Source organism: Taudactylus pleione, unplaced genomic scaffold (genome assembly GCF_031769625.1).
Source record: "Taudactylus pleione unplaced genomic scaffold, aTauple2 ptg000408l, whole genome shotgun sequence".
Classification (NCBI taxonomy): domain Eukaryota; kingdom Metazoa; phylum Chordata; class Amphibia; order Anura; family Myobatrachidae; genus Taudactylus; species Taudactylus pleione.
The window spans coordinates 2,632,000-2,652,315 of record NW_028284810.1 but is presented as its reverse complement, the minus strand read 5'-3'; positions in this window follow the sequence as shown (position 1 = coordinate 2,652,315).

Genomic DNA, 20,316 nt, shown 5'->3' with positions numbered 1-20,316 from the left:
TTAGTAGTGTTCTCTAAGAACACTACTGCCCGAATGACAGCTCCGCCCGGGATTTCAGTACAGAAATACTGGTGTGGAGCACCTCTCAGCCAATGAGCTGTTCTCACCATTGACTTCAATGGTGAGAACCGAGCGTACCCTTTTCAAAAATGGCACCTCAGCACCATTCTTGAAATTCAAAGATGGCCACCAAGAGCCAATCACGGCTCACAATGTCATTGCCCCATCCCCACGGCTGGCTTAAATATAGCCAGCGTGAGGCCACATCCATTCAGTCAATGGCTGCCCTGGATGGGAGGCAGCCGCACAAAAGAGCTTAATGGCCTCTGCGCTCCAGGTGAAGATGCCTTTGAAGTCCTGGGGGAGTGGCAGCCATGTAAAAGAGCTTAAAGGTTGCTGCACCACAGGAGAAGGTGAGCATAATAAAATACTTTAAAAAACGGTGTCTTTTTGTTTTATTTTACTATTTCTATTGCAGGGGTACTATAGGTGCCAGCAGGCCCTTAATGCCCTGCCTGCTGTTACTTGTGGTTCTCCAAGTACCAGTATGCAGGGATGCCTGCTGGGACCTCTAGTACTACTGCAAAAGACAATAATTATATTTTCATATGCACCACACTTTACATAATCAACCCGGCACCCACCATCCAGGGGTGCTGGGGATAGCATCAAGCTATCAACCTGGGCCTGGGGTGCCAAGAGGAGGGGGACCCCTTTATTGGGTGGGGTCCCCAACTCCCCAGGGATCCCCGGCCTTGGCTGACTAGTGGTCAGGGGTGATGCTGTGGCTGGGGGGCATGGTGAAAGGGCTCCCCTGGCTGTGGTATCACCCCCAGTATAAGGGGTTCAGTGCTGGTTCTGGTAAATACAGGGGGACCCTACACATTTTTCCCCCCTGTATTTCCAGAACCAGGACTGGCTCAGAGCCCTGTGCTGGTTGCACTAAATATGGGGGACCCCTGCATCATTTGTCCCCCATATTTTGGCAACCAGGACAGGTTCTGAAAAGCCTGGTGCTGGTTGTGCTTAATACGGGGGACCCCCATGTCATTTGTCCCCTGTATTTAGCACAACCAGCACTGGGGCTCCAAAGCCCAGTGCTGGTTGTCCTCTAGGGGGCGGGGCCATGCCTTTTTTTTTGCACATTCAATATGTAACAGATGTGTAGATGGATCTCACTGCCGCATTCATGCATCTGTAACTTATTGATTTGATTTTCTCAGGTGCATACGCACTACCAGTGAGCCCTCTGTCATCCACTGATGCCCCTTTTGCACTGCACCACTGCTACTGCTCTGCACCACTGCTGCCACTACCCCACATTCCTACAGCTGTCTCGCACTCTGCACCTCCCAAACCAACCTCCTGTGTGCTGTCCCCTCTTCCACCTGCATTAGTGTACCGTTTTGTTGCCCTTCTCCCCTGCAGGTGGCCCGGTTTGCTCATCCAAACCCTGATTATTAATAAATTTTAAAGAAGCTATGAAATTCCATAGACAAAAAAACCTTACGGTTTCACATGTCCCATTAAGTCTACTTAGACATGATCTGAAATTTCACAAAAAATATTGATTTTCTGCCACTCAAACTTCAAAAAGCAATGGAATTACGATCAATAAGGCTGATGCCTTAATGGACATGTTCCTTGCGCAATACAGATATGGTATGCCATCACATCCTGTGGTTAACTGCAGATTCAGCACTGTGTGCTCATTGGAATACACACATGCAGTCTATGCAACTGAGGTCAAAGCAGAAAATAGAGCTGTGCAGATGGGATAAAAGTGGAATGGATGGGGGGAGAAGACACAGTAGCATGGATAGGTGAGACACAAGGCATGTAGAGGAAGGAAGGTTATGCAGTACAGAGGGGGTGGGGGTAGCCAAAGTAATGCAGATGGGTGGAAAACACATTGTGTGGATGGGGGCAAACAGAGTGGCACGGTTTGGGGGGACAGCAATGTGGATGGGGGAAGAGAGTGGCATGGACATGGGAAGACAGCAGTGCAGATGCAGATGGGTAAAGATAGATTGGTGTGGATAAGGGAATACAGACTAGCACAAATAGGAGAACATACAACAGTAGGGATTGGGGAAGACAGATTAGTGTGTATGGGTAGGAAGACAGAGTAGTGTGGGTGGGGGGAGGAGACAGAGTTGCACAGTTGGTGGGGACAGAGTTGTGCAGATGGAGGAAGAAAGCATGCCACAGAGGAAAGCAAGACAGCGCTGTGGCTTAGGAGAAGGCAGTGGTGCAGAAGGCAACAAAGTGGCACAGATGCAGGGCAGTGCAGATGGAGAAAGACAGATTGGTGCAGATGAGAGAACACAAACTACCATAGTTTGGAGACCACACAGCAGTAGGGATTGGGGAAGACAGATGTGTGTGGATGGGGAGGAAGACAGAGTGGTGCAGGTGGTGGGGTTAGACAGAGTTGCACAGTTAGGGGACCAGAGTAGTGCAGATGGAGGAAGAAAGAGTGCCACAGATGAGAAAAAGACAGCAACCTGGCTGTGGAGAAGGCACGGATGCAGGGCGGTGCGGCTTGGAAAAACATTGGTGTGGATGAGGGAACACAGACTATCACAGTTGGGAGACCACACAGCAGTAGGGATTGGGGAATACATAGCAGCATGGACATATAGGGGAAGAAAGTGTACATGCATAGACAGAGTATGATATTTTTAAAAATAAGGAAGCTGAATGTGTATTCTAAATGAGATGAATGTATGCAGTGAAAAGGATGTTGGAAGCCAGTGAGATTGTTTTGGTGATCAAATGGGAATATTGTGGGCACTGAGTGGGATGTGGGAGCCACATAACTGCTCAAACCTCAGTTGCATAGACTGCATGTGTATATTCAAATGAGCACACAATTCTGTGAATTAGCAGCTCCATCATTTTGTGAGTGACAGCAATCTCATTCTGTGAGAGTGCTGAATCTGCAGTTAACCACAGGGTGTGATGGCATACCATATCTGCATTGCACAAGGAACACGTCCATTAAGGCATCAGCCTCAATGATCGTAATTTCATTGTTTTTGAAGTTTGAGTGCCAGAAAATCAAGAGGTTTTGTGAAATTTCAGGTCATGTCTAAGTAGCCTTAGTGGGACATGTGAAACCGTAAGGTTTTTTGTCTATGGAATATATATATATATATATATATATATATATTTAAGATTTGTACTAAAATGATTTGACTAAGAATTTAAATGAATACACTGAGATCTTCAGGAACATAACACGTAATATATAATTTATTGTGATTTTAAACCAAGGTATATATTTTGAATGTAAGAATTGAAGGAATTCGAGTGGTTAATTGCTTATTTCCTTAATTGTGTACATTACTAGGCAATTATAAAGCCAAGTTTCCTTAATCTATGAGCATTTTTCTTTAATTGGTAAGTTAAACTTTGCAAGCTAATTAATTGCTTACACATAAATTAACTAGCAATTAGCAATTACATTAGAAAATCTACCTGATGCTTAGGAAATATTTTTTTTCCTTCATTAATAGGGATACATCTCACCATCTGGAAAGCCTATTTTCAGTCAGGTGCTGCTTTCTGTTTAAATACTTTAAGACTAAATGCTTTAGAGTAGTAGAGCTAAATCTTTAAACTTAATTGTAAATAGCTAATATAAAATGTGCTACTTGATACAGCTGCATGTTCCTTCCCAAAGGTGGCAGTTATATCATATAAAACAAAGTTTAACAAATGTGCTATCAAGTTACTAAAAGTAATCCTCTTTCACAGGGCACAAAATGTAAAATATTTTGTTTATATTAAAGTTGTCTTCCATTGAACCATAAAAGTTATGAATTAAATGCAACAAAGGAAACTGTGTATTGTTCACAAAGCAAATAAAATTAATACTCACTTTACAAATATGCAAAATTATTGGATGGCAAGATTATCCCTATACATGGAATAAAAATAGAATAAAATATCAAGTTTTATTTATAAGTAGAAAATGTCAATGTCTGGTGTTAAACATAAATGTATAAACTAACACATAATGGCAATTAAAATACTCTATGTAAAAAGGCTAATAAATGACTTATGTATGTGTATGTGATTTTATTTTATATTTATGACCACAGAAATATATTATGTAGAAGCTTATGTGGCCAGTTGCCATTTTTGGAATTTACAATATACAGCACTACATTTAATATTATTGCACTTTTAAACCAATCAGCTGAAACCACTGAAGAGGAAATTATTTTGAAAAGTGCTGCTTGGCAAATTTACATCCTCTTATTTGCCAAAATTGTAAAAGGAAGAAAACTAGAAGAAGAACAGTTACCAACAGTTTCAGTAACAAAATATGAAATACTTTTAGAATTTGTAGACATCTTGGTAGGTCAAGATGGAAGGTTTGACTGCAAAATTTTAAATAGTCTGAGAAAGCTCCAAATATAATGAAGAATGGTGGAATAGCAGAATTCTAGTAATAATGGTTTATATAGGCTAATGCTGCCCAATGCAGCAGATGTACCTAATCATCCTGGTTTTTTTATATACTCCAAAAGTTAACAATAATCCCTGGTGGGTGCTCATGCTCCACAATAATTTATTGGTATAAGAATAATCTTTAAAAATGTAAACTTTATTGGATATGCCCTAATATAATTATAATTTTTACTATTACACAACCCTAAACAACACACCAAAAATAGATAATCAACATGACTCAAAAGGTGTAAAAATGAAAGAAAATGATATGCAATACTACACTAAGCAATGTACATAAAATAAACAGTTACCCTTATACGGATTATGTTAGCTATAATATAATTGCTAAACTAGGAATATTCTTTGCTTTGGAGTTTATCCAATTGGGTTGGCTATGGAATGCCGGCGCTCAGGATCCCGGCTGTCAGAATCCCAATGCTGGCATCCCAACAGGGTTAGGAAACAGACAGCCTACCCCTACCACTAAACTTAACCCTCCCTCCCTAAATCTTACCCCTGCCGCAGTCTAACCCTAACCATCCCCCTGCAGCCTAACCCTCTCCCTAGTGCCTAACCCCAATACTTATGTCCAAATGCTGACGGTCAAATTGCAGACGCTGGGATTCAGACTGGTGTCATGATTCCAGCGCTGGCATTCTGAGCACCAGAATATAAACTACATTCTCCAAAAATTGTGTTGCAGTTTAATAGAAACATAGAATGTGACGGTAGATAAGAACCACTTGGCCCATCTAGTCTGCCCCTTTTCATTTATCCTATTGGCAACTTCAACCCTATTTGCTCCTTAGGTCTCTCTTAAGGATATTCTTATGCTCATTCCAAGTGTGTTTAAACTTAGTTCTACTTAATATGCCAGATGCACCTTTTAGTTCAAAAGTTATTGAAGAGCACAGTCTATGAAGCAGTTATACTGTTTGATCTAGAATGAAAAAGGTCCATCACTTCAGATGTTTATTATGTGCATTTATATTAATTTTTTGAAGCGATATCCTAAAGAATGTTCCAAATTTTGGCTGACCTTCTCCATTCGGTAGTTATTTGCCATAAGATACTGTAATTGTGATCAAGTCAGACGTTTTTGCAAAGAGCCTTCCAGAATGTGTACATGAACTGAGTGGAACAATAAGAATCAATTTCCTGTTGGAAGATATCTTTTAGAAACAGTGAGGTTAAAGTAGAGGCAGATAGTAACCCTTTCAGGTATATCAAATAAGCCATTATGGAGAATTCAAATTCGAGGTCTACAAGTTCCAAATCATATTGTGTTCATTGGAGAGTTAGAGGGAGGTCAGTTCTAAACTTCAGACAATAAATTACATTCTAAGATATGTATTTTGAGTTACATATATATACAGTGTAAGAATTCTGTGTAAGATAGGTTTTGATAATGTCATTTCATTGGCAATTGTATCTGGAAATCCTGAGCTGAGGGGACTGTCTGGTGGCTTCACATACCAGTACTTTTGTCATGATTACAAGACTGCAATAAATGCTCCTTACATACAGCATGTTCCAGCGTCAAGAGCAGCAGCAGTGAAGGAGTGTTTATTATTGGAGGGAAAATGGGGTTGGTAATGCCCCAGGACTTTGGAAGTACTGGGCATGCACCATGGGATATTTGGCAACCCCGTCATGATGTGACCATTCCCCTTTCTATGAGAAATAGATTTATTTTGCTGCATGATAAATTAACCAATCATTTTCATAAATTAGTTAACAAGAAAATATTGCACCATCACTTCCAAGCACCCAGAAGCATATCAGCAATATAGAGATACCATATATGCTAAATAAATGTAGTAAAAAAAGAAAAATGTTAAATGATGATAAGTGTGATGGTAAGCCTGATTGCATTCTAAACCCTTTAAAAAGAGGGATAATAATCAAAGCTTCTATTTTAGTTACTGCTATTTGATAACTATTTCAAAGAGTCAAGCCTGCTCTGTTCTAGTAGACTTTCATTTTTTATGGTTGTACAGTAGCTGAATTCTGTTATGCTGTGTCACCAATAGAATTAATAATTTTTTGTCAAATAAAATAAAAAAACCTTCTTTTTATCATACATCTAGCTGGAAAATCATTAAATAGCAGTCATATCCAAACTGAAGTGGATCAAAAATGTTGACCATGTTGCAAAACTAATTTGATGACCTCCAACTGGTCAGGTTGCATTGAATTTTAATCTGGTCAACTAATTTGAGCCTCACTATTCATGTATACCTTAATCATACGTAATCAATATTATATTTAATAAATGTGTAAGTTTTTTTTATTACATTGGTTAAAGTGTACTTGCAAATATATTTTGCCTTAAAAATGCAGGTATAAAATGCATTCTCATTGTTCTGTAAGGAGGGAATACAATGAGCCACACTTTTAGCTCCTTGGTTAAGAACCTGGAACTATTCAATTACTGTCCTCAGTAAGCCCAGTGGGTGCACTTAACACAGATTTATATTCACAAATTTAGAAGGTTTCGAATAGAAATTTGCAGTAAGTGCACCCTGGGGGGCTTGCTTCGGGTTTACTGCACATGGTAATTGCATAGCTCTATGCACTTAACATGCATTCCATGTCTTACCATGTGTTAGCCACGGGACGTAATGTGGGCAGTAATTGAATTACTCTGGGCAAATTGAATTCCCCCCTAAATATAGGGATGACACCAAATACTCATCACTATACATATGCTGCTATGAGGTTGCCATTTGACCAATAGATCCATGTGATTTCCTGTTAAGCTGCTTATGCAAAAAAGTGAGTGTTTCTATGAAAATAATTTGTGCTCCATTTTTGACTTTTTTGTCACTTTCTTCTTTTATGCAACCAGGAAGAATGAGTGCTAGGTCATACATTACTTTTATAATGTAGGTAGTTATTAGCTTGACAGTGGTCAGTATCACCATTTTTAAACAGTTGCTAGGAAGAAAAACTACACATTGGTTTATTGAATCAATATATTTTAATTATGTGTGATCTTAATTTTTAACCAGATCTGATGTAAAATAATGAGCTTATATAAAAAGATTAGTGCTTAAATGATACACTGAACATATGTTAGGCACAGATGCAGTGCCATTAATGATTGCATTGCAGATAAATGGAAAAAACTTATTTTACTATAAACGTCAAATTAAATAAAACCAATTCCAATCTCTCATAACTGTTTTTTAAAGCAAAATGCAACAATGTTACATTTGAATGTATTGAGAATAAAATCCAAAGGATATTATTTTAATGCAGAATAATTATGGAGTCAATTACTTTTACAGTCATATGCATCTCTAAAGCTGCATTCCATAAAATTACAATAAAGGAATACCTCTATTTAAGTGCAACGAGTCATGCTAGTGGGTTCGATTGTGCATCTGAAAGCTGGCGATTGTGTATATTATTGTCACTCCAGGCCAGTAACTTTGGGGCAAGACAAACTATAGATTCACATTTCTTTTGAACATCGGTGATACACATATTACAGTTATTGCAGAGATAATTTACATTTTATTAAATTAAACCCTAAATAACTGAACATTATAATCAATTTATGAAATAATTGCTAAATTTTTTCAGCTTTTTTATGATTTTAAATAACATTTACAAGCTAATTCCACAAAAAAGTTATTTTTTTAATTTATTTTTTTCTATTTGGGCCACCTCAACAATTTCTAGAACATTTTTCTGCCTGGCCCCTCACTTCCTATCCTCTGACATATTCACCATCATTATGGGTGATTTCAATATCCCCATTGACAGGCCACAATCTCCTCATGCCTCCAAACTACTCTCTCTAACCTCCTCTCTTGGCCTCTCCCAATGGACTGACTCTGCTACTCATAAGGAGGGCCACTGCCTTGATCTTGTATTCACCCGACTATGCTCAGTCTCTGATTTCACTAATGCTCCTCTCCCTCTCTCAGATCACAACCTTATCATCTGCACACTCTCCTCAATTACATCAACCTCAACGTCAGTGAAATCAACCAAACCTCCTAAAACCCGCAAAAATATTAATGCTATTAACTTTCATCAACTATCTACCTCTCTACAACAACAACTCTCACCAATTTCTACATTCACTTCTCCTGAGACTGCTGCATCACACCTAAACCAGATTCTAGAAAAAGCTCTCGATGAAGTAGCTCCAGCTACCCATCACACACCACGTAAACTTAGACGTCAACCATGGCATTCTAACTTTACAAGGCATCTACAAAAACTCTCACGTAAAGTAGAACGTCAGTGGCGAAAGTCTCATACTCCAAGTGACTTCCTCACATATAAGACTATCTACAACTCTTATCGTACTGCTCTGGACACTGCCAAGCAAACATATTTCCAATTTCTTATCTCTGCTCAAGCCTCTAACCCCAAGCGACTTTTTATTACATCTAAACTGCTTCTTACCCCTCCCTCACCCAAACCACCTGCTACTATCTGTGCACAAGATTTTGCTTCCTATTTTAGGGACAAGATTGATGAGATCCGAAATGAAATGGTATGCTCTTCCTCAGCTAGTGACCTGCTCAATTCGCTACCTGTATCCTCTGGCACATTCTCTTCATTTGATCTCACAAATGAAGATGAAGTATATTCCCTCTTCTCATCCTCCTACTCTATTACCTCTCCTCTAGATCCTATACCCTCACAAATCAGTAAAGCTCTGTCTCGTGTGCTTATCCCAACCCTAACTAAAATCTGTAATCTCTCTCTCTCTACTGGCATCTTTCCATCACTGTTCAAGCATGCAGTGATTACTCCTATTCTGAAAAAACAAAACTCTGACCCAAACACTCTCTCAAATTACCGTCCTATCAACCAGCTCCCATGCCCCTCCAAGCTACTTGAGAGACTTGTCTACACCCACCTCACACACTTTCTTAACTCACACAACCTATTGGACCCACTTCAGTCCGGCTTCCGTTCCCAACACTTCACAGAGACAGCACTGACTAAGATAGTAAATGATCTGGTCACTGCCAAGGCTAAAGGCCATTACTCACTTCTAATTCTTCTAGATCTCTCTGCTGCTTTTGACACTGTTGACCACTCACTTCTCATACAAACACTACAATCCCTGGGTTTTAAGGACACTGCTCTTTCTTGGTTCTCTTCCTACCTATCTGATTGCTCTATCACTGTTCATTTTTCTGATTCTGCCTCCTCTTCGCTACCTCTATCAGTTTGAGTACCTCAAGGTTCTGTGTTAGGGCCTCTGTTATTCTCAATCTATACCTCCTCTCTTGGCAAACTAATCAGCTCTTTTGGATTTCAGTACCATCTGTAGGCGGATGATACTCAAATCTACCTATCTTCCCCAGATTTATCACCAACTGTACTGGTCCGTGTCACTGAATGTCTTTCTGCCATTACATCTTGGATGTCATCTCGCCACCTGAAACGTAATATTTCTAAAACAGAATTAATTATATTTCCACCAGCCAACAACAGTTACCAACCTGATCTCTCTATCACAGTTGATAAGTCGACAATCCACCCTGCCCCACAAGCTCACTGCCTTGGTGTCATCCTTGACTCTGAACTGTCCTTTGTTCCCCACATTCAATCTGTCTCTAAATCATGTTACATACATCTAAAAAAACATATCCAAAATTTGACCATATCTCACACAAGACACTGCAAAAACTCTAATCCATGCACTTATTATTTCCCGCCTTGACTATTGCAATGGTCTCCTTACTGGTCTTCCCAAAAACAGGCTATCACCATTGCAATCAATTATGAATGCAGCTGCAAGGCTTATCTTCCTTGCCAAACGTTCCTCGTCTGCTGCCCTGCTCTGTCAGTCCCTCCATTGGTTGCCGGTTTTCTACCGTATTCAATACAAAATACTCTTACTTACACATAAGGCTATTAACCAAACCACACCAACATACATCTCTTCACTCATCTCAAAATATCGCCCTACCCGACCTCTCCGTTCAGCACAAGATCTGTGTCTCTCATCCCTATGCATTACTTGCTCCCACTCACGGTTACAGGACTTTCTTCGGGCTGCAACCACTCTATGGAATGCCTTACCATGCACAATATGACTTTCCTATAGTCTCCAATCCTTCAAGCGATCCCTGAAAACTCACCTCTTCAGGCAAGCTTATCAGATCCCAGAACCGCCCACACAACCTTCATAGTTTCCATATCTAATTACATCCCCTTTTACAGTCCACACACAACCTCACACATCGTCTTTCTCTCACATCCTCATGACATTTGGCCGACATTCCTGTGTGACTGGATCATGCAGCCAACCAAGAAACTGTGCATTGTGGCTGGACCAAGATGCAAATATATAGCACCTATCCTTGTGTATTACTGCCTATTTCCCTATAGATTGTAAGCTTGCGAGCAGGGCCTTCCTACCTATATATCTGTCTGTTATTACCCAGTTATGTTCTATCAATGTTGACAATTGTAAAGCGCAACGGAATATGCTGCGCTATATAAGAAACTGTTAATAAATAATAAAATAATAAAAATAAATTTATGTTTTCAAATTAAAATAAAAATTACAGCATGTAGTCTAATGTTAACTTTATGTTTGTTCTCTAAGCCTGCATTAATCTACAGTATAGCAATTTTTATCGAGAGTAAAATTAAACATAAATAATACAGGAGCAGCAGGCATAATTGCAAGCTCTGCATTTTCAATATCAGTTTATAGAATAAATCATGCTACAGTGAGTTGCACCATTCTTTCAACTATACCGGGTGCTTCACTGTCTAAGCTTGGCCAGCTTTCTTTCAGCCTTTGTGGGTCCCTAGATGAGGCATTACTGTTTCCCTCCATCTGTGAGCTTCATGCAATGTGGGGCTCAGGCACTTCCTTGACTCCTAGGTGTAAATTTACTAATAATCATGTCCGAGTATTAAACATGTTGACCATCATAGAGACACAGGTATGTTTGTGTAAAACAAATTCACAAATTTACTAAGATTCGTATTTGACTGAATTGTGTTTTCCAATGCAATCGTGTTTGTAAGTGTATGTGGTTAGCAGAAGCATGCACAAATCAATGTGATCTGTGCATGCTACTAATTAAAAAAAACTTGATAGGGTCACCTGGGCCAAATCATTAATCCCCTCAACTAGTCAGCCCAGTAGGACTAGAAGTCCCAATAACATTGTCCTGCTTGCTGGTACTTGGAGACCAACAAGTACTAGCAAGCCTGAGCATTAAGTACTGGTATTGTAAGCATTGGTACTTACAGTACTTAAGCATTGGCACTTATAGTCCACCTGTAAAGATATTATTAAAATAATAACAGTACACACACACCAAATGTTATATTTTATTACACAATCACTCACTCTCCAACACTCACTCTCACTCACAATACATACTTACCTACTTCCTGACACTGGTCAGTCCTCTTCTCTAGTAGGCCTAGGTGATGGTCAGTCTGCTTCTCCAGTAGCATCCCATGGGTGTGAAAAGAAGAAAAATGTGCCCCGAACATGCAGACATAGAAAAAGTATAAGTGTATACATATAGCAAATGTTACGTAACCCACATGTGATCCTTCATTTCCTTGACTGTAAACCAATCAGCAGCCACTACCATGGGAACAGGATGCTGTTTCTCTCTGAGCCTCCTTGACCCATAGCACTTGGGCCTGTTGCTCTTGTTGCACAGCTGCCACATTTACGAGAGCTCTCAATATTTCCACCACGTTGGTTTCTTGTGAGTCGAGAAGCGGAAATTGATTTTCCCCAACTTTTCCCCTGCTCAGAGGCAGCAAAATAAAAAGCAGTGCTAAATCCCATTTAAAAGGTAGGTTACGGTGGCTTTCTCATTGAATAGCAAAAAATGTGTGGCTAACCACATTAAACAATTTTTACCCGCGATAACAATTAACACGGTTAATTGAACATTGTCTTTCTTTGTTCAATAAATTTACTGCATGTTGGTTTTATTGCTTGGTAGTGTGCTCTCCTGAGCTTTTCTGAACATTAGAATTACTTGAATTATATGTTCAATAATTCCTCTAAAGAATGACTAAAGAAACAGTTATGCCCCATTACCTCTTTTGCATGCAGGACATTGGGGGAAATGTATCAAACCTTCTAAAGAAGACAAGAGTGGAGAAACCTATTAGCTTCCACGGTAGCTATCATTTATCAAGTACATTTTATAAAATATAGCTAGAAGCTGCTTGGTTTCAATATGTAAAATCTTCACATGTCCTTTTTAGTAGCTTTGATACATCTCCCCTTTTTAGTTTATATTTGTTATTTAAGAAGAAGTAATTGAATACTTGATTGAGTTTGGATCTCTTCTTTCACATCCATTTATTTAACCTCTTGCTTGGCTTAATTAGTAGCAATACTATTTATGTAGCCATCTATAAAACAATGTAATGTATTTTTGATACAACAGACTGCTATAAAACATAAGGATCACATAAGTGTAACCAGGGTCGAACTGGCCCACAGAGTTACAGGGGAAATTCCTGGTGTGCCTCACTGCCTGAGGGTCCCACCCTCCTCTGCACTCAAAATATACATTGCTACTCTACTAGAGAGTCAGTTACCCAGTAGAGCAGAAACATGAACATGGGTGTTTGTTTTGTTTCCATAGAAATTATACCCAGATTCACCCTCCTGCAAATCAAAATTAGTGCTTAAGTTAATAGATTTAGGTCTCAATTCAATTAGCCACGAAGGGGTGTGAGTTGCTGTTGCAACGGCATAGAAATGCCTGCAATTGCACCATAACTCACCCCCCCTCATATCCCAGTCTCCCCCATGACTCAAACCTGTAGTATAGGACAGCAAGCAAAATACAGCAAATCCAGTGGTACCGTAAGTACGGAATACAGCTGCACTTACTCGCACCATGAGGGGACTCACTGTTAATTGGATTCAGCCCTACTGTTTTGTTTTGTGAAAATAACATTTAAAATATAGCATATTGCAAACTGCAGTGTAAAATAATAGAAGTAACCAACACTTAGGTGATCCCAGTGGTAACTTAGAAAAGTGAAGTATTATTTTATATTGGCATTTGCGTTTGGCCTTTACTAGACCTAATGCAGTTCACATTGAGTTTTAGGCACTGGCAGATGTGTATGTGGGTCCGTGGGTATCATATGTAGAATGCATTCATGTGGTATATATAGGCAAGATCACCATCATGTGCATTATTATTATACATATGTTGCATTATACTGCTTTCACATGACTACTTAAAAAGGTACAGTGAAAACCCAAATTACAGTATCCAATTTATTTTATAAAGAAGTTTTATGAGAAGTAATGTACTTTAAAACAATATATAAAGAAGGAAAATTGAAGGGCATAAAAGATGTAAAATAAAAGGAGACATGAGATCAGTGGCGGACTGGGCCGGGGGGCAGGGTGCCATCTGCCCCCCGGGCCGGTACAATGTTAGTATTTCACGGCCGCCTGGCTGTGGGAGTACTGTCAGGCAGTCGCAGATGATTCTTCTGCTCCGACGGACAGCTGCCCAGCTACGCTGCTAGAGAGATCTGACTTGTTGCAGAGGCTAATAACAAATGGCTGCCCCCTTACTAAGCTACAAAAAAATGGCCGCTGTCGACCAATGGGGAGCCAGGTTTCCTTTCCCAGGAACCCTAGAGGCTGGAAAGTGGAAAAAGGGGGCGGGGCTTATTGGGGAGTCTGCCAGGGATGAAGAGCTGAAAAATAAGTTTGATGGCACCCAGGGAGGAGAGAGACAGTGAGGGCAGAGGTGAGGAGTGATCCAGACTGTAGGAGCACTCCATTCAGAAACCAGGTAAGTGGAGGATGGAGCTTATATACAGTGTGTGTGTCTCTCTCTCAATCTTATCTATCTATCTCATATCTATCTTACCTATCTATCTCATATCTATCGATCTATCTCATATCTATCTCATATCTATCTTATCTATCTATCTCATATCTATCTCATATCTATCTATTTCATATCTATGTATCTATCTCATATCTATCTATTTTATCTATCTATCTCATATCTATCTATCTATCTATCTATCTATTATATCTTGTATACAAATTATATGTGTCAGTGTGGCATAAACTTTGCAAGTGGGGTGTTGTTTTGTTCTTATAATATTCATTGTCGGAATTCAATTCAGCGCGCTGTTAAGTTGGAGAATGCTGGTTCTCGCAACTTAACTTGGGTGTTTAGTTGCAAGAACCAGCATTCTCCGACTAAAGTGCCAGGCACGCGACTGTTTGCGCCGTGATAAGCTGGCAAACAGCCGTGCAGCCAGCACTTTTGTCGGATTTCTCCTCGCATCCCCAGGGCGGTGCGAGAAGAATTCCTTTAGCCAGACCAAATATTGCGTTGAATTGATTAACTTCGGGAGCTCCCTCCCGGGCCTATTCAACATCGCTTTGAATTGAGGGCCAGATTCAGACCCTCTCACTAGGATGCATTCACATGCAGATTGCCGATGTTTGCATTCTAGATCCAGCTAGGCTGTTTCAGCGGGGCGCGGCGCCCTACACTCTTTCTTGAGGGTAAAAAGCCCCCTACCCTAACAGCCTGCGGGAGCCATCTGCACCCGCGGGTCACAGTGTCCCGCGAGTGGAGAAATGTGCTGTGACCCGGTCACCACTGGAGAATAGACGCCGGACGCATGCCAGCATCTATTCTCCCTGTCTGCAGCGCTTGGGGGCTGCCTGGCGTGTGACGAAAAGGTGACGCATCTTATAGACATGCCCCATTTTCAATGGCCACACCCGCATGCACAAAGGTGCCCTATCTGGTTCCGGCGCCCTGCCTGCCGCCGGAGCTAGAGTGAACGCTACATTCTGTGCATGCGTACGCAGTGCAGTGAGCAAACCAGTCCATGCAAACGCGAAGCGCTCACTCGCTGAGCATAGCCACCTCACTAGAATGAGTAACAGGAGAAGCCATTTGTGGATGGTGACAGGCTGGTCGCTGGAAACGGGGAAGTGGAGGTGTGAACGCAGGCGTGTCTGAGCATTTTAACGCCATTTCAGGGGCATGCATAATTAAGTGCAGTGTCATAGTACATGTCACTTGGCTGAATGTTATACTGAAGCACTCGCAGTGCTTGCGGTAGGAACTGGTCAACCACAAGGCTGCGTATGCATCCGATTGTACTCGATGTTACCAATGGTTGACATAGTGGGCGTACTAATGCCTTGCCATGTGATTGCAGGATTTGCATACGCTGGCTGCGTGCGAACACATCTAGCGAGCGGGTCTGATTCGAGCCCTGAATTCCCCTGCATGTGTGTGGAATTAATGTGTCTGTATGTATGTACATATTAGTGTTCCCACTAGGTACTTTTAGCAGGTCACTACACCCTGCCCGTTTTGTTAACTGTGAAGTGCAGCCTGCCCGCTTTGTGATTGATGAATTGAGCCCCGCCTTCTCCAGGTCAGGCACACACACTGTGGGACTGAGCTTTAGGGGAAGACGGAGCAAAGGGCCGGGCACAGCTGCTCAGCCCAGTCCCCAGGAGAAGCACACGATAGATGATATTTATTTCTAGCTCTTTGTCATAACAATTTTACCCTCATATACTTCATTTGCTATTTAAACTACATGCACATTACGGAAACCATGCCACCAGCATTGCTGTCACGCCCATTTTTACATTGCATTCGCTAGTAGAAAAACTGCATCACTTGCTTGTGTCTGCCCCCCAGGCTGAAAGTTGCCAGCCAGCCCCTGCATGAGATGGATGTAGGAACACTGGACACATTAGAGAAAGATGACGTAACACAAAAGGACAAGTAGAGGAGAGAGGTAAATATACGGCAATGCAAATTGCCCAATGACTTTATGCGGACCTCACGGACTTAATGGAAAAATAATACATAAACCCCAATGTATCAGTTTATGATACTGACAAAAGTAGATAGATAGATAGATAGATAGATAGATAGATAGATAGATAGATAGATAGATAGATAGATAGATAGATAGACAGATAGACAGATAGTAATGGCTGTGTTTATATATAAAATGTCTGGGTATAAAATAATTTCTGTGCTTGTGTATCGCTGCAATGCTACATGCTAAGGGAAAAAATATTTGAAGACATATTTCTTTCATATGCATCTTCATAAGGAATGGTGTATGATAGTGATATATAATTATTATTTTTTTAAAAAATACAAATTTATTCCCAAAGCAACAGATGCTTTGCTTCAAAAAATAAGCAAGCTCCAGGATATATTTGGTCTATAGTTGTGTCAAATTTTATGGATAATTTAATAGCTAATAATTTTAATTCCTGAAAACCAAGACATGATACATAATGATTGCACTAAAGTATTAAAATTAACCCTGTAGGCTAATGACATTTTTCTAAAACCTTTAAATGTGTTTATTTGATTTAATGCTTCTTGCTGTCAGTATACAATGACTATCATTTTTTCACACTGACATAAAAGTAACAAACATCAATATACAAGTGTAGAATAGGAGGAAGGGATGCTGCATTAAAATATGAAGTTTCTGATTAATCTGTGTTACATAACAGTATAATTTTTTTCTGGAGGCAAAATAATAATACATTGTGTAATTATTTTTTCTAATTTACCATCCATCAAACATTCCATAATAGTCTAAGAAGGAGAATATTATCTTCACTAATAAAAGCAGGAATAAGAATTTTTAAATATTTTTTGAATTATGTAAGTAATTACAGTGGAAAGAAAACCATAATTTTTTCATAAAAATGACACTTTTCTTCTGCTACATATGTGCTTTGCATACTATAGAGTGTAAAGAAGTATAAATAAAAGTTTACAAACACATGTAAATTCAAATGATAAAGGAAAACTTTTGAAGGGCATGTACAAGTAGAACACTAGCACTGACCATTTCTTTAATTAATAACAAGGAGCTTACAGTATATCAATAATGTGCAGTAAAGCATGGCAACAGATTAGATTTGATTAAAGTATTAAACTGCTAAAAAAATATAATTTGGCTGCTGTGGGATTAAAGTACTTTAAGATAATTTACACCATGTTGAAAATGTCTCCAGCGGCAGGTACCCAGAATTTCAGACAGAGCACAGAGGATACCGGTGACTTTGTTTTTCTCCGTTTACCTGTGCATTCTAACCCTGTCTACACAGAAATATTTATCCTATTGAAAGAGGACATTGATTCCTACAGCAAGAGTTTTTTTCCTTGGGGAGTGGAGAGTATAGTAAGAGCCAAAAATAATACGGACACAGAAGGATAGGGACTCAAATAGGGGTTCCGCATTCTATCTTGTTGTGCCCATGATTGCTTTTTTCTTTCATGACCCTATGATCATTGTGTTTAATAAGTATGACAAATGTATTGACATTCGCAGAGTTTTAATAAATTGTTCTTAAATAACTTTGTGGTCACTTGATCCAAACTAGTGCTCCACATTTTTCATTTGGTTATATTTTCAGCAGGTGCAGAACCTGCTGTGTGAGCTGCCTGTTTTCTCAGGGTATACCTTCTGGTAATCAGCGCACCTCTTCTTTTTCTGTCTGTATGACCAAACTATTTTTAGGAGTGCAACCATTGGCAAAATCAAGTTCATAATCTCCTATGCTTTCTGTTTCTTTACTTTATAACGTGTACAAAATATACATTTGCAAATAGGTACTATCAATATAACCATAAAAATAACTTAAGTTTCCTTACATTGGCGTATTTTTCTCTCCTAATTTGTGGCTCTTGTGCCTCAAGCATTTAATTTTCTCATGTTACTTCTCCTCTACAGTAACAATATTCAAATTCATTCTTCGAATTGGTCTCTGTCTTTCTTAACATCTCATATTATTGAATTCCTATGTGTTATTTGAGATTTGTTGTCCTAGAGTGCCATCGTCTTATACCTAATTAAGTTATAGTTGTGCTGTTTTTAAGTGATAAAGGTCTCAGTTATTTTAGTAGGGAATGCCAGGTTCTCATGTTTCGTAGGGAAACATATGAGTTGGTATGGAACAAAGAGGAGAGTTAATGATAGAAATGAGGGAAATATGGGTAATTGGGAGACACATCATTTTAAAACAGAAAACCATTTCAACCAGACAAAGGTAGCTACATTGCACATATGACTTCTCCCATAACTTTCACATTATATTATTGCTTATTTACACTGCAGCACTGCACAGAGAATATGTAACATTTACACCAGTCACTGCTTCATTGGATCTTACACTCTGAATTTTATACACACAAGCATTTTAGAGTCAAATTTTGTCAGGAGTCAATTATTATTATTATTATTATTATTATTATTACCAGTTATTTATATTGCACACACATATTCCACAGCGTTTTACAGAGAATATTTGGCCATTCACATCAGTCCCAGCCCCAGTGGAGCTTACAATCTATATTCCCTATCACATGGGCACACACATATACACTAGGGTTATTTGTGTTGGGAGCCAATTAACCTACCAGTATATTTTTGGAGTGTGGATGGAAACCGGAGTACCCGGAGGAAACCCACGCAAGCACAGGGAGAACATACAAACTCCACACAGATAGGGCTGTGGTGGAAATCGAACTCATGACCTCAGTGCTGTGAGGCAGTAATGCTAACCATTACACCATCTGTGCTGCCAATTAACCAACCAGTAGGTATTTACCTGTTGTAGGAAAGAGTAGCACCAGGAGTTAGTCCTCTGAGTAAGAGTACACAAACGCCACACAGATCGGGCCCTAGTATGAATCGAACAGTGATTTAAAAAAATAGTGCAGTGTGTAACCAAGGAGCAATAACCATAGATTCTAAAGTGTTTCTTTTTCCCTTTTAGTGCTCAATTGTATACATATTGGACAAACTACATACAAATCGCAGCTCCTGAACATCACTGATTTTATGCATACACATGGATTTAAACTCCACATACTGTACATCATTCACTTAAAATATTGTAAAAACAATAATATTTATTGCTAATAAACAGTACAAGTGTTGTATTGCTAATATAATTTGCATGGACTTGTTTGTTTGTTTTGCTGAACAAAGAACAGACACCTAACAGCTTGCCATATTTTTGTTCTCCTTTCTTCATACTATATAATTTGTTTCCAAAATGACAAAAATACATTACTCTGAACATTTGCTAGAAATAAGTGTCTCTATAGATATTCAAAGAGTTTACCCCTGTGATGTAAACACACAAGTACAAAAGATAGACCTCGCTTAAATTCACAATTTCTCAGTATAATAAAAATGAGGAACTACAAAAATAAACAACATAACAACTGGATCTCTCTTATCTGGAAAAAACTGTATTGAGCATAACTCAAAGAAGAATGCAAGACAGATACATGTGAGAAGAAAGATATTTTGTTCCACAATAAGCCCACTCCTGACAGTGGGAACATAAGAAAAAAAGTATTACAAAAGAATAGTACAGTACATCAACTGAACAGCTTGCAACTGACGAGAATGAAACTATTTCTAGATAAGAAAATAATAAGGGTACTTATTTTCATTTACCCTAGTAGCTTGCAACAATATATTTTTAAATCGTTTAAAATAAGAATAAAATGGAAGTGTCAGTGGGCAGTTCTGTGCTATCATTTAGAAAATAAATATTCATAAGGAGTATTGTACATCTATCTAAGTACAAACAAATCACAAACTTTCAAACACAAAACTACAATTATCATAGGGTATCTTGCATTTATCTAAGTACTGAATGTATATATGTTTTTATTTGATTATAATCTAGGATATTGTTTAAAATAGATGTTAGTATTTTGAAACGACATGGTTATTTAATAGGAAAAGGTGGATAAGACAGGCCACTATTAAGCAGCAGTGGTGTAGCTTTATGGGATTGATGTAATTACCTGC